The 15000-nt window shown below is 38.1% G+C and overlaps 1 protein-coding gene across 2 annotated transcripts in view; it reads left to right on the plus strand.

The window, feature by feature from the left end:
- The first annotated feature begins 2948 nt into the window (after positions 1–2948).
- The window catches only part of LOC138021447 (uncharacterized), a 24018-nt gene continuing 11966 nt past the window's right edge, over positions 2949–15000 (plus strand). Inside the window, exon 1 of one of the 2 annotated variants that reach the window (XM_068868326.1) lies at positions 2949–3029. The gene's annotated coding sequence lies outside the window, so the exon portion shown is untranslated. Of the gene's footprint in view, positions 3030–6858; positions 6900–15000 lie in introns of those variants that run through there. The other variant, XM_068868327.1, reaches the window with a different exon arrangement.

Raw genomic sequence — 15000 nt, forward strand, 5'->3', positions numbered from 1 at the left:
CAAATTCTGAGCCAACGACAATGGATTGCTCCTTAGGAGAAGAGGGAAATCTTTACGTTAACTATGTCTTCCAGACTCTACCTGCAACTGGAAAACCCCTAGAGGAAATTAAAGCTCATCTGCAGGAAGATGAAGTGTGCAAACAGATCATGGCTTACTGTAATAAAGGTTGACCAGAGAAGTGTTCCTTAAAAGGCCCAGTAAAGCCGTATGCCCCCTTTGCTGCCGAACTTACAGTTCAAAATGGGTTATTACTCAAAGGAAGTCGACTGGTAATACCAGCTTCAATGCGATTGGACATGTTAGACAAATTACATGCCGGTCACCAAGGTATAGTGAAATGCCGCGTCCGAGCAAGAGAGATTGTCTGGTGGCCTGGGATAGGTCGACAACTAGAAGAGCTTGTAAACGAGTGTCCCGTTTGCAGAAAGTACAGACGAAACCATGTCGAGCCTATGATCGCATCGGAACTCCCAGACTACCCTTGGCAAAAAGTGGCTTCTGACCAACTCTTCTGGAAAGGAAAGACATACATACTAGTGGTAGACTATTACTCTCGCTACATTGAAGTGTCTCCGTTAGCAAGTTCCTATTTTTAATTCTGGGCTTGTATGTATTACTTACTAAACTTTAGTTTCTGAGGGCCAATGGTTTGTCAGCGTACGCTGTTATGTGTACACCCTCTTTAAATAAAGTTGATTATTATTATTATTATTATTATTATTATGGACTCGCGCTATTCAGACATCCAGTTATGACATTCGAAACTGAATTGTGGTTTACGACATAGAAACATTCGTTCGGCATGGCACTTTGAAGCAAAACCGAGTAGGACTGGGCATCACTCCTCATTGGGATAATTTATTCCCGGCTAAAATCTAATGTATTCCACCACCGACAGGGCGGAGGATGGATGTTCCTTTGATCGAGAGAGAGCCGTTTCTTTGTTGCAGGAGGCAACCCGTTTCCTCCAGCATTATTGTAGTAATCTATCTGGCTTAAACCAGCAAAGAAATCAACAAGGCACAGAGGATTGCGTTCAATTCGGGCCATCAAATTCAAATCAAAATGCCCACGTGCACCCCTAGCTCGTCGAGATCATGACGGAGAATCTGGGCAATCGAGAAGGGTATTAGAGAACTTCCAAGTTTTTTTTGCCCCCTATTCACAACGACCGGGACCTTCCGCAATCTCAATAGCCTGTTCCAGGCTCTCAGATAGTCGAGAAAACGAAAAGAACTGCGTGTGAAAAGCGAGTGGGGGCTTGGGTCGAGGCGAGGCGGGAGAGCCTGTAAGCATCTCTTTAAATTCTTCATTCCGCCCACTTTGCAAATAACCTTTCGCATGTCAAAATGTCAATGTCAAAGTGTTGAAAAAGGGCGGCATTGTGTGGTCCCACGCGAGTTCAAGCGCGATTCTTTTATTGTTGTTCAAAGGTGATGCGTTAATTCTCGCTTGTGCGAGTACGTTAGCCACAATTTAAGGCAATTTTTGGGAAAATAACTTTACAAGCGAACGAAGGCATTGTCAAAGCAACCGGGAAACGAGTGTCAAGGAAATCACCCACGGGAGATTTAGCAAATTCGACCAAAAGACACGACCAGTTCGAAAGCTGCGAGTTCCCGACGCTCTGTTGACTTTTCCAAGGAAAACAGAAACCCGACCATTGAAGTTTCTGGCCTAGATGATAAGATGGCCTCATCAATAAACTTCAGCTCTGATGCATCAGGACAACCGATAATGAATGTGAAAGATTGATATTTCATGTGGATGTCTTCAATTGCATTTGCAGTATACAGACACGTAGCCATCACCTTCGCTTCCTGAAAATCTCTTGATCTTTTAAAGCTTTAAGACATACAACGGAAATACAAGCCTGTTTTCGGCAAATTTTTTTGGTTTTCTCTTTTTGCTCTCATTTTTTCGAAGGCGATGAAGGTAGAAATTTAATTGACCCGAGCTGGTGAATTCGAATACGCAGCCAAGTATTTGCATAAGAAAGAATAACAAAATATTGTATTTTTCTCGTTCGTCAGAGTTTTCAGAGAGCGCCGTTGAATGCTAACAATTGTGGCGTGCAGGGGAGATAATAGTTGTGTCAAATGCGAACTATATATCGTACCCAGTGATGCTATATTGTAAGCGGTGTGGAGAGATGTCGTATCACAACATTGAAGCGCTTTCACAACGCGCGGCAGTAACTGAAAATTTATGCTTTTACCAAAACCAGTTGGAAGCATTGCAAACGGCTCGTTTTTTCGACTTATTAAAGTTGAACAGACACAACTTTTGCTCGAATCTGAGGGCTTGTACGTTTGGGAATATTAAGACACTCGGCGACAGAGTTGACCTCTTTCTTTCGTGCTCCGCGCGTGAATCAAAATGATGACGAAAGTGTTGATGTAAACTGTCAAAATTGACCAATCAGAGGGTATACCAGGAGCTGGTATACCGGAATGAAGAATTTAAAGAGATGCTTACAGGCTCTCCCGCCTCGCCTCGACCCAAGCCCCCACTCGCTTTTCACAGGCTGTTCCTTTCGTTTTCTCGACTATCTGAGAGCCTGGAACAGGCTACAATCTCAAGTGTTCAAATATCAAAGCGTCCAGAAAAAGGGGCGAAATAATTGGGCAAGAGCAAGGTATATTTCAAACCGATCAGTATTAAACAAGGACTGCGGACTGCGGAGCGGGTATTAAACGCGGACCAGTTTAGTCCACAAACGTTTTACCAGTCTCGTCCCCATAGCCCTTTTCGTTTCTCTTCGTCGGCGAAACGAAAAGGGCGATGGGGACGAGAATGACGTTTTACCAGGTCAAAAAACGGAACTCGCTCCAGGCCTCCGGTTGTTTAAGTCCTCACTGTGGTCCCCGACGCCCTACCCCTGGGGAAGACTCGAACACAACAGACATTTGTAGCCTGGCCTCAACCATATTGCATCCCATAATCCCACAATCACTTTCAATTTGTTCACTTCCTCTTGTATAATCGTGTCTTCAGCAGTTACAGTGATGCCTGTTGAAATGAAGGTAACTGAGATTACTTAGATAGACACAAATTTCTGGGTAGCCTGCTTTTATGCACGTATTGCGTCATTCGTCAGTGAAATCGTTTGTATTTAAGTTTATATATGTTATCATATATGTGCAGTGTTTAGGTGAAAATCCCTTTTCTGTAGGATGTAGGTAGATGAAGTAATCAAATGCTTTAAACTAGGTGAGAATACCCAATTTTTAATTTGTTAGAACATAGATGGAGGTTTCAGTGTTAAGTGTGTGTAGCTCTAGATCTTCACACCCGTTTTTAGATTGATCGACTACCGTATACGTAAGCTTAATAATTTTTAGATTCCTTTTCAGGAATCTAATTAAAAATCTCTAGAGGTTTTTTTTTTCAGTACAGTTAGTTTATTTTATGTGCATAAGAATTTACTGCGAGGAGTTAACCTACTGCCCTGTTAAAGTAATAGTTAAGTTGTTAAAAATCCTTTGCCATCAACATGATGTGAAGAATACATTGAATATATACATGTTCTTCCGGTTTTACTTTGATCCAAATATATATACATTGCGTTCTCGCGTGTATGATTCCCCTTTCCCGACAGGAAACAACCTTGAGTTCGTGCGGTAGCATACAATATTGTGACTCCTTATTTGCCAATGTTACCAGAAATTTAGCTCATGTTAAGTTGCTTGTCAGCTGACAACTTTCTTTTGATCCCATGCAAATCTATCAAACAATCTTTGACACCAATGATCGTCCGGAAATATGTACCTTTTGTTACCGAAAAATAAGATTCCTCTCTTTGCTTTTAAACTTTCTTCAAAACAATATCATATCATCCACTGTACATAGTTCTTCTTGGCATTACATTATACATAGAGGAGATCAAGAATCAGATTAAGAGTTTAATCTGAAATTTGAACCTCAAATAAAGTTAGTAGGATCTTTAGGATGCAGGGGTGGCAGAGTAGTTAGAGCAATCGCTGCCTACCAATGTTGCCAAGGTTCAATTCTCAGACTCATCATCATAATTATGTGGGGTTGAGTTTGAAAGCCTGATCCCAGGTGACACAGATGAGAAACTTGCTAGTGGAATCAGAGTTTAATTTGTCTGGTGCAGACTGCATTGTTGGTTTGCTAGGAAAAAGACAGAGGCGACCACACTTCCACAGATCAGTAAAGAACTGTTCACTGTTCACACTGGCAACATGAGTAGTGACATGTCAGGCCCATAAACAAGTGATATTTAAACAAAATCACAGAATGGAAAAAGCGGTAATGTATTCACTGGGAAACTAAAACCAGCGGCACTGTAGTAGCCCGAGCCATTCGCCCAAGCCATTCACCATTCAGAACATTTCAATTAGCGCACAGATGTCCGAGCTTAGCTAAGGGTGCATTTTTTTTTTGAAAATCCAAAAACGGATTTCTGATCTCGGATCAATGGATTCTTCTTATTTTCCATGACAATGCAAACAAACAAACCCAGAGTTGCGTGCAAATTTTAAAAACAACAAAAAATGGCGATTAAGTTTCTTTTGGAGAAATTGTTAAATGAAAATGCCATCAGTAAAAAAATACCTTGGCTATCAATAAAAAGAAATGACAAAAAACATGCATTTTTCGCTGTAGGGAAGGTGCTAACAATATTATTGCTGTCAAGAAACTTTTAGTGTAATTTCTGGTGTGAAATTTGCAGGAAACCTAACTATTTTCGACCTATTCATGTCTTCGATCGTACGGTAAAAAATGGTGCGAGAAAAACTACTTGTCAAAAGTACTTTTTTCAAATCCTTTCCCAAAAAAAGGCTGACCTGATGAATCTCAAAAATCCGGATTTAGATTTAATCCGAAGTAACCTCCTTGTACGCGTCAGACTTTCCTTTCAGTGACTTTTGCAAACTAGCTCAACATGCAGAAACAATGAGAAAAAAATGTTTGGCAAAAGAGTAATGAAACCTATCCATTGTTGATAAGAGTACAGACCACGCTAAACCACATTTCAATTTGTTTTTTACCACAATATCAAGGTCAAAGGAATGTTTTTTTTTCGGAGCACGAGCTGAAAAAGGCATTGCGCGACACATTGACGCGAGCAGTGTGGTATGGACCCTTATCGACAATGGCAAATAAGCCAATCAGATTGTGAGATTAGCAGCAATTGTGGTAAAATATTCAGTTCCTAACGTTCTCATGTATCGCTAATTCTCTAAGTAAACGGATCAGACAATAAAAAATACATTTCAGTAGTTTGGTCCACTTTGGCCTCATTAGACCCTCCCTCCCCCCCCCCCCCTCCCCCACATAAATTCCTGGTTACGGGCTTGCATGTATCATTCACTGGATATATTAAGATTTAACATGAGGCTCAAACATAAACATTTCTTTATCTTATTCAAGGCTACCATACATTATTAAATTTTCAACCTCGGTTAATGCATTTCTCCTGCTCTGATTGGCTCACTCAATCTTGGTTATCAGCTCATATACCTTTGTCTGACCTTGTATGGCAATTGATTGTGCAAAGTGTTGCTAAGCTAAAGTTTTTTTTGCGGAAAGCGAAATTTCTCTCTGAATAAAGCAAAACAAACCCTTCTTGTGAAAAGTTTGGAAAAATTCTGACGCTTAGAAGTATGCGAAAGGCAAAAGATGACCACAAGGTATTACACAACATCATATCTTCATCAATAGCACATTTGGAAATAAGATGGTGAATAATTTTGTATTGAAACATGACTAATTTTGTATCCATTGGAGCTGTAGAAGGTCTAGAGATACAATTTGTGCAAATCTCACCCTGAAAATTATAGTTTTTGAGCCTTTGTTGAGCAGTGATTGGAAGTACAGTGTATATTTTTTGACTAAGTAGTTTTTCATGCAAATTCTTACTTGAGGGGGACAAAGATGCTAACGCTTTTGCTCCATGCAATCAGAATTTGTTGCAAAGTGTGTTGTACAATAAAAACCGGTTTTCTTCTACATCAAAGAGATCTTTTATCTGCTTGATGCCTGTTTGACACCAGTTGGTCTTTTTATGTCTATTGTTCCAGATAATTTCCTGGAGCATGTTTTTTTCTTATCAGGAGTATTGAACATATTCTCTTGCTAGTACTTAATAACTTGTTTGTAAAATAGAGTTTAAAGACTCTGGGTCGATTATTAAAACATAGTTTAGACAAAAGGACTTCAGCAAACTCACTTTTTGTTTATAGTTTGTGGTATCCCAATGAATCAATTTGGGCTCTCCGTGATGTCAAACTGATTTCCGTAAATAGACTGCGTCATGTCCCTGAGGTCTTCTACCAGGAATTCAGGAATCCTTGAATTAATTGTTGGTCCAACTATTCAGTTGTCCAACTCACGCTGAAGTGCTTGCTTTTTGCAGTTAAGGTCAAAATATCTACTCCTTGAATAAACTACAATAACGTAGCTGTGATAAGAAGCACTTGGTAAGAACAAAAATAATTCCGATGGATGTCTCCGATAAAAAATTTAATGATGTAACCAAGGAACAATGCACTGATGGAGAAATGGAGGTTTCCTATCATACCAAACCCGCCATCCCTGCACATGGTGCATTTTGTTGCATCTTGGTAGACAGATAACAACAACAACAACAACCTTTATTTCCCTGATACACTACATGTAAGTAGGATAGACACTGTAATAACATTTGATGAATTAAAAAAGAGAAAGGGCTGGCTACCTAGAATAACTGCAAAGTTAAAGAGATAGGTAGCCATTGCCATACATATATTGGTTTCTGGAGGTTTAATAATTCGTTTTTGGTTGACAATGAATATATAAGCCTGTTACGTCTCAAAATTCCATAGGTTGTGGCAAAGTATGAAGAAGTTGAAGACAAAGGCTTGTTTTGGGAGATGATCAAAATGGAGGTTCGGCGCCTGACTATAACATATTGCAAAATAAAGATAAAGTGTAAACAGGATAAGGAAAAACACCTCTCGTCAAGACTAGCCCAAGTAAATACTAAACTTCAAACAGCGTTTAGTGAAGACGATAAAACCCGAATTAGAGCAGATTATGGAGAAAAAATTGATAAATACTTTTTCAATTTAGAAAAACTGAATTACAGGCAAAAACACATAACATCTTTAATTGAAAACGATGGCATGGGGATTAATAATCCAAAAGAAATTCTTAATGAAAAGCGAATCTTTTTCAAACAACTTTATGAATCTAGGAATGTAGATCCTAACTGTAGTGAATTTACAGCCTTTTATGACATAGATTCTAGATTAACTGACGAGATGGCTAGCATATGTGAGGGAGAGTTGACATTAACAGAATGCACCAAGGTTCTGAAAAACATGCAGAACAACAAATCTCTTTGCTCTGATGGGCTAACAAAAGAATTTTATTATGCTTTCTGGGATATCATTGGTGACTATGTTGTTAATAGTTTTAATTATGCTTTCAAAACAGGGCATCTATCAATTTCCCAAAGACATGGTATTATCTCACTGATCCCAAAGATAAGGACATTAAGTATTTAAAGAACTGGAGACCTATATCCCAGAAATGTAGAATAATGATTATAAGATCGTGACAAAAGCCATTGCTCTCCGGTTAGAAAAGGTGCTACCAACTTTAATCAACCCTGCACAATCAGGTTATGATGTAAAAGGCAGGTTTATAGGGGAGAGCATAAGATTGATTTCAGATGTAATGGAATTTACTAAGCATAACGACATCCCAGGGGTACCTGTTTTTTAGACTTTGAGAAGGCATTCGACTCTGTGGAATGGATTTACATACAAAGGTGCTTAAAAGCTGTTAACCTCAGCCCTCAACTTTGCCGGTGGGTTCATGTTTTTTGTCACAACATCTCCAGCTGCATTATAAACAACGGTTACCCATCAGAACCTTTTTCTCTTGAGAGAGGTGTTCGGCAAGGGTGTCCATTATCGGGCTCTTTGTTTGTTATAGCCATTGAGTTTCTTGCACAAAAGAAGCTCATCTTCAATTAAGGAAATCGAAATTGGGCACGAAAGTTCTCAAGAGGATACGACAGTCTCTCTAAAGGGCAGTGAATCAGTCTTTAACCGTTTTGACTTACTCAACCTTTTTGAAAGATGCTCAGGCCTTAAAATAAATAAAACAAAATCGAAAATGTTATGGCTCGGCTCTTGCCGTCACATGAAGGAAAAAAATTTAAATTTATTGCCAAGTGATAAACCAATATATGCACTAGGCGTACAGTTTTCCTTCGACCATAAAGCGACTTCGCAAAAAAACGTCTGGGATAAATTAATTTCATTGAAAAAGTTGTTTAATATATGGTCTCAAAGGGACATCTCTCTTAATGGCAAAATTAACTTGTCTCACTCTTTCAAAAATCATATTCATTTGTAGTACAATAGAAATGCCTAAACATTTTGTTGATGAAGTAAACAAAATACCCTAAGATAAAATTCTCGACACTTATTAAAACTAAAAAGGAAGAAGGGTTGGAGATGAAAGACTTTTCTTTGTTTAATTAGGATTTAAAGTTAAATTGGGTAAAGTGATTTTATTCAGATTCTGGTGCTCCTTTGAAACTCATCCTAAAGTCTCTTCTCGCAAATGTCAGAGGGCTGGAGCTTTTTGCATGCAACTATGACATAGATCGTATTAATTTAAAAAGTCAACTCCCAGAATTTTATCGCGAAATAATTGCTCTTTGGCAAGATTTAATAGCTTCTAATCAAAAGAACAGACATGAAGTCCTCAAACAAATTCTCTGGAATCAATATCTTTTTTGCAGTGGCAATCAATCAGGTATTCTTACTTACTTACTTACTGCCCATCATGCCTATGTGGCACATAGGGCAGCAACGAAATCTTTCCAACGCTGCCAGTTTTTCAATGGTGCTCCAGCTGTAATTGAGCTCCCTTAGTCCCTTTTCTACAGTTCTGCGCCAGGTTGTTTTTGGGCGCCCTCTTCTCCGTTTGCCTTCAGGTGTCCAGCACATTGCAATTCTGGCTATGTTGTTATTGCCCTTCCGCAGCACATGCCAGATCCATCTCCATCTTCTCCTGGTGACAAGGGTACGAATATGCTCCTGTTTGGTTTGCTTCAATAGCTCATCATTGGATATTTTCCGGGGCCAGAAGATTCTCAGAATCTTCCTGAGGCTAGCTGTGTGGAAAGACGGTAGTCTTGAAAGGTCGTGCTCCGTCATTCGCCAGCACTCTGAGTGGTAAAGAAGAGTTGACATCACGCAGCTCTGATAGATTCTAAGCTTCGTCTTTGTGCTATAGCTTGCTGACCTCCACACTGATCTTAAACTCATAAAGGCATTTCTCGCTTTATTCAGCCTGTTTTGTATGTCCACACCAGTGCCACCATCCTGCCAAAGCACACTTCCAAGGTATGTGTGAACTTGTCGGGGTATGGAATGCCCTGTCCTCTTACCCTGATCTCTGTTGGGAAAGGGACATTAACACACATGGCTTCCGTCTTCTTCAAGCTAATTGTCAAGCCGACCTAATTGCTGAATATGCTGAGCCAGTCTGTCTTCTCCTGGATGTGCTGCCAAGTGTGGCAGTAGATCAATAGTGGTAGATCGTCTGCGAAGTCGAGGTCCTCGAGTGTAGAAAAAGGGGTCCATATTATGCCTCTTCGCTGATCTTCTACTTTGCGACGAAGAACCCAATCGATAGGAATACTGAATAGCACAGACGACATGATACATCCCTGCCGTACAACGGTTTTAACTTCACAACTTAAATCCCCCTGGCCGATGCAACATGTGAAGTTTGAGTAGAAACATTTGATGATATTGGCAATGCATTGTAGAATGCCATATACTCTTAGAATCTGCCAAAGACTATCCCTGTGGATACTGTCAAATGCTTTCTCATAGTCAATGAAATTTACATACAACTGCCTATTCCACTCAGTACATTGCTCAAGTATATTCCGTAGTGTGAAAATTTGATCCCTAATCTGCGCCCCTTGCAAAATCCAGCTTGTTTGTTTTGCAAAATGTCATCAACAGCTTGGGTGATTCGTTGTATGATGACTTTGCAAAAGATTTTACTTGGCACAGACAGAAGGGTAATTCCATGCCAGTTGTTACAATCACTCAGTCAGGTATACTGAAGATTAAAGATATCTTTGGTACTCAGCGAACTTGCTTCTTGACCTTTAATGCATTTTCAATAAGTTTAATGTACATGTAAGTTGCAATTTTTTACAATATTTCAGTCTAATTAACTCTATTCTGCAAAGTTGGAAAAAGCTTCTTCATAGCACATGCAACCAAAGTTCCACAGCGCAAGTCAGAATAGAAGAAAATAATGACTTGTAAAAAACTGTATACTAGACTGCTATCTCTTCAACATTCCTCTCCACCAATGTGTGAAAAAAGACTGTTAACTCTAGGTTACCAAAAAGATGACTTGGGTAAGTTATATCTTCTGCCCTTCAAAGTAACAAAGGTAGTGAAACTATTGATGTTTCAGTTTAAAGTAATTCACAGCATTTTGTGTACAAAGAGCTTACTATTCAAAATGAGGAAGGAAGAATACCCACACTGTCCTTTTTGTCCAGCTGATCACACAATTATACATCTTTTTCGAATCTTTGCACTGAATGTGCACAAGCCACATCATTTTGGAAGGATTTTATTGATTGGTTCTCGTGCGTTTTTAATTCAAGACTCCTTTCAAAAAATGAAATCGTATTTGGCACTCTGTTCAGCCCTCAACCACCTAGTTATTGTTGGGAAGTATTTCCTATATGTAAACGCCCTCAGTAGCAAGTTATATGTTTTTAATGAATTTGTTTCCCTTGTTTCGGAAAAAATCAAAATAGAAAAATGTATCTTTTTTTACCTCTGGTTGTGAAAAATAATTTAAAACGAAATGGCCTGTTTTTTCTTCTTTTTTCAACCTGTAATGTTGCACCTTTTTTTTTTCAAGTTGATCTGGGTGGCCAGGAATGATAGCTCTTTCTAATGTATTTTGTGACATCCTTTGCTGTGTATTTTTTGTCAGGATGTTATGCGTTTTTGTTTGTTGCCAATTTCGTGTAAGATTAATACTGTATTGTAATGAGTGATAGTTGTAGTCATAACCAGTGATTGTGTGTAATGTATAAATTAAAAATAAAATAAAATAAAATAGATAAATAAATAAATAAATTAAATATATTAATATATACCGGTATATATACTAATAATAAACTGGTTTCAAGACTTCAGAGGTAGTTCATTGTTTAATTACCACGGCTCTGTTTCATATGGCCAAAATATGACCATGCTCATCAGGTAATATCAACGATGAGTGTGGTCATATTTTGGTCATACGAAACAGAGCTGTAGTAATTAAACAATGAACTACCTCTGAAGTCTTGAAACCAGTTTATTATTAGTGTAAATGCTCCTCTAAGAGTTGAGCACTCTCTGAAAATACATTTAAACCAAGTTCAAAAATTTATATATACCGTTATATATATTTAAGCTCTACGAAAATATTGAGCCCTCTTTCACGTCGCTGAACTCCTACATGTATATTCACGTATATATACATGTACATTACATTATTCACTGTGACGACTTATTGTTGATTATCAAGATGTGATTTGAACCACTCATTTGTAATTCCCATATACCATAATGCTCTAACTTCTTTAACAACATGTTATGATTTACAGTATCAAACGCCTTACTAAAATCAGAACCCCACAGGAATACTTTGGATTCTCTATTGATTTTTGAATTTTATCAACTATAGATATTATAGCATGATCAGTATTATGTTTAGACCTGAATCCAAATTGCTTGGCGAATAAAATTCTGTGCTTCTCCAAAAACTCGATTAATCTGTTATACGTAAGTTTCTCAAGCAATTTGTGAAACATGGAAAGTAACGAGATGGGATGATAATTGGACAAGCAAGTTTTGGAGCCTTTCTTAAAAACAGGCAGACAGACAGATCTAGTCTTTAATTGTTAAGATCTACAATGTAGAAGTGTCGTGTCAGATGTATATTCAAACAGCTTGGTACCACCGACCATTAGTCGGGAAGTTGGTTGGAATATACACAAACCTGTATTTCCAGGGAGCATCAGTTTGCAAACAGAGACACTTAACCCCATTAAGTTCCTCTCTTTATCAAATTAAAAGAAGTCTTTCATGCCTAAGCCTCCTTCCTTTTTATTTTTGACCAAAGTTGTTGTATTAATTTTAGCCAGTTTGTGGTTCCAAATGAAATCAAGAGTAATTTTGTTTATTGTCTGTAAAATCTTCCAGAGTTTTCAGAACACTACAGATGAAAATGAGCTTGGACTGTTGACTATACATGTACAAGTCATGTATTTTACCTTGTAATGGGTTGTTTCTTTGGGACCACATGTTAAGGGTCCTTTTTAAAGTTCCAAATTTATCTGAGAAGTTTCTTTTTACAGCGGCTTCATGGTGTTAAGAGAAATTGATGCCTAGAGCCTTTTTTGGCTCTTTACTAAGTTTCACCCCCCCCCCATTGACAAGTGAAATCCTCTGGCGTTAGACAGAGTAAAGTCCTTTGGTGTTAGACAGTAAAATCCTTTAAGTGTCACTCTCTCAGGGGTCAATGGGTTTAGCCTGAACAATTTTCAAACTGGGATAGCATGCCGAATAGGCTCAAAACAGATTGTACATCAGCCAGAAAGGCAGTTGTGTCGTGTGCATACTGAGTGAGCTGTACTGCTTGGTTGGGTTGAATTGTAAATAATTCACTAGATGTTGTTGGAGTGTCTGATTGTCTGAGCAATGAGCTCAATAGCTGTTACAAGTAACAGCCCCAACAGTGGGCAGCCCTGTCGTACATCTTATTCTAGAATAAAATGTCTTGAGGCAGTAGACCATTGTTAAGCACACAACTGAAACCTTTACAATGCACTTACCCATTCAACAGAATCAAAGGCTTTTTCGAAGTTTGAACAACAGTTATTCCTGGGATTTGCATACGTTTTGTAAAATCCATAGCATCTGCTATTTGATGAATGCTTTTCCAGATTCCAAATGCACAGTTAGAACTTTCTGCCATATACTTCTTGATAACATCCCAGAAGTACCCGTAACAGTACTGTTAAACCATCCATGCCTGGAGTTTTATTGTTTTCCATATCTTTCAACGCACTAGCACGCTCCTTGATAGTTACATGTGTGCCACCTTTACAGGTCTCAGCCATCTCGTTTGATAACAATGTTTCTGGTTGAAAGAAGTGATTAAATTCTGGGAGATTTGGATCCATTGCCAAGTTTTCTCTTGCTATATATTTTTTTTTTTGTTGTCTTCACACCATTAATCAAGGGAGTGAATAGGGTGTCTAGCCACCTCCCATTTTGATTCCTTTATTTAAAGTCCATTGATTTTTTTGGGTAATAAATAAATTAAATTTGCAAATTATTCTCAATCTTACAATATGCAAACTTTCTTATTTCAAATTTGAATGACCACTCCCTTTGCATAGGATATATTATGATATATAAAGGAACCGCCCAAGTATCTGATTTCCTCCTCATACTGAGTAAGAAAGAAATAAGTTACATGTATTTTCTACTTTTGTACGAGAGTATTTCTACTTACCTGCTTTTTATTGTATTTTTATTTTTGCTGGAACAGATACTGTTTACGTGACAGGAACTTTTTATTAATTCAAAACATAAAGTCAAAATGGCAGCCTAAACTATCTGGAATTTGGTCAGAGAATATGCTTCGATTCTTTCAATTCATTCCCCCCCCCCCCCTCTAAAATATTTCTAGATCCGCCACATGCTATTTTCTTTGAAATTATTTCTTCGAGATTGAAAAAGTATTTCAAATTATTCTCACCAATTGTTGTACTGTAATTTTTGCAATCAGCCAATGTCAAATGCAACCTTGTTCCCAGGGTCTCTCTTCTCTGCCTTCTTGTGTCCAATCCAGACTGGAGACCAGGGGTGAAATTCTGAAGATGTGCTTCTCTTCTCAAACAACCTTTCACATTGCTTTTTCCATTGAAAACCGGCTGTGGTTTGGGGAAAATGTCATAGAACTAACTCAATTAATATTTAACAATTAATCGCAAAGGCGAGGTTTTTATTCACTGACATTCAGCGAGCCAGAGGAGAATAATTGTTTTAATATAACAAAGGTGATTATTTGAAAAAAATATGCATTTTCTGCAAAACAATTAATTTCTTTGTCTGTCACCTCAACATAACTGCTTGTAGCCATTTTGAAAAAAAAATCGCTTAAGTGATTATCGCGTAATGATCACCTCATGTGCAACCAATCAGCACAGAAAATTTTCAATAATCACTTTTGTAATTATTCTAAATTGCAATATTTTTAGGCATGAAAAGACAATGTTATAGCCATCCGTCTGCTGACTGACTCTTTGCAACCAACACATGAACATAAGTCAATGCGATTTTTTGTCATAAAAGGTTGGCTTGTACATAGACTAAAATGAGCTGAAATGCTGCAGGAGTGAGTCGTTGTGAAGGATGTGTGGTGACATATCACACCTGGTCGTTACTGTAAAAAACCCAATTCAAAATTGAGTTTTCTTTGCATTTTAAATGATGTAGCCTTGTACACCTTTAAAGTGTACCTAACCTCATATCTTTATCTTATCTGAGTTCAATCTTTTTGCCTGTAGTGAACATGTTTGGCCATTTTCCCTCAAATGATACTTCCAATGGAGAGTGGGGCTAATGTAGCAACAGGCATCTTCTCATGTATTTGTTTCAAACCAAAGAGACCTGGATATTTTTTGTCCTAATTCCCTTTCAAGTGAGCATGCCAAGTGCCATGAGTATTTTCTTTCAACCATTAATGAGAGAAGAAAATACAGGGACACTTGAAAACGTGTTGGTATATGCCTGTTAAACAAAATACACAGCATCCAAACTCACTGATGTGTTTTTCTTGCTTATGTTAATCATGCGTGGATTAGGCACATTGCAAATTTGATGGAACCCTAGTAAGCACAATTAGTTCTTTAACGTCACATAGAATTTA

The sequence above is a fragment of the Montipora capricornis genome, chromosome 10 (genome assembly GCF_036669925.1).
Source record: "Montipora capricornis isolate CH-2021 chromosome 10, ASM3666992v2, whole genome shotgun sequence".
Classification (NCBI taxonomy): domain Eukaryota; kingdom Metazoa; phylum Cnidaria; class Anthozoa; order Scleractinia; family Acroporidae; genus Montipora; species Montipora capricornis.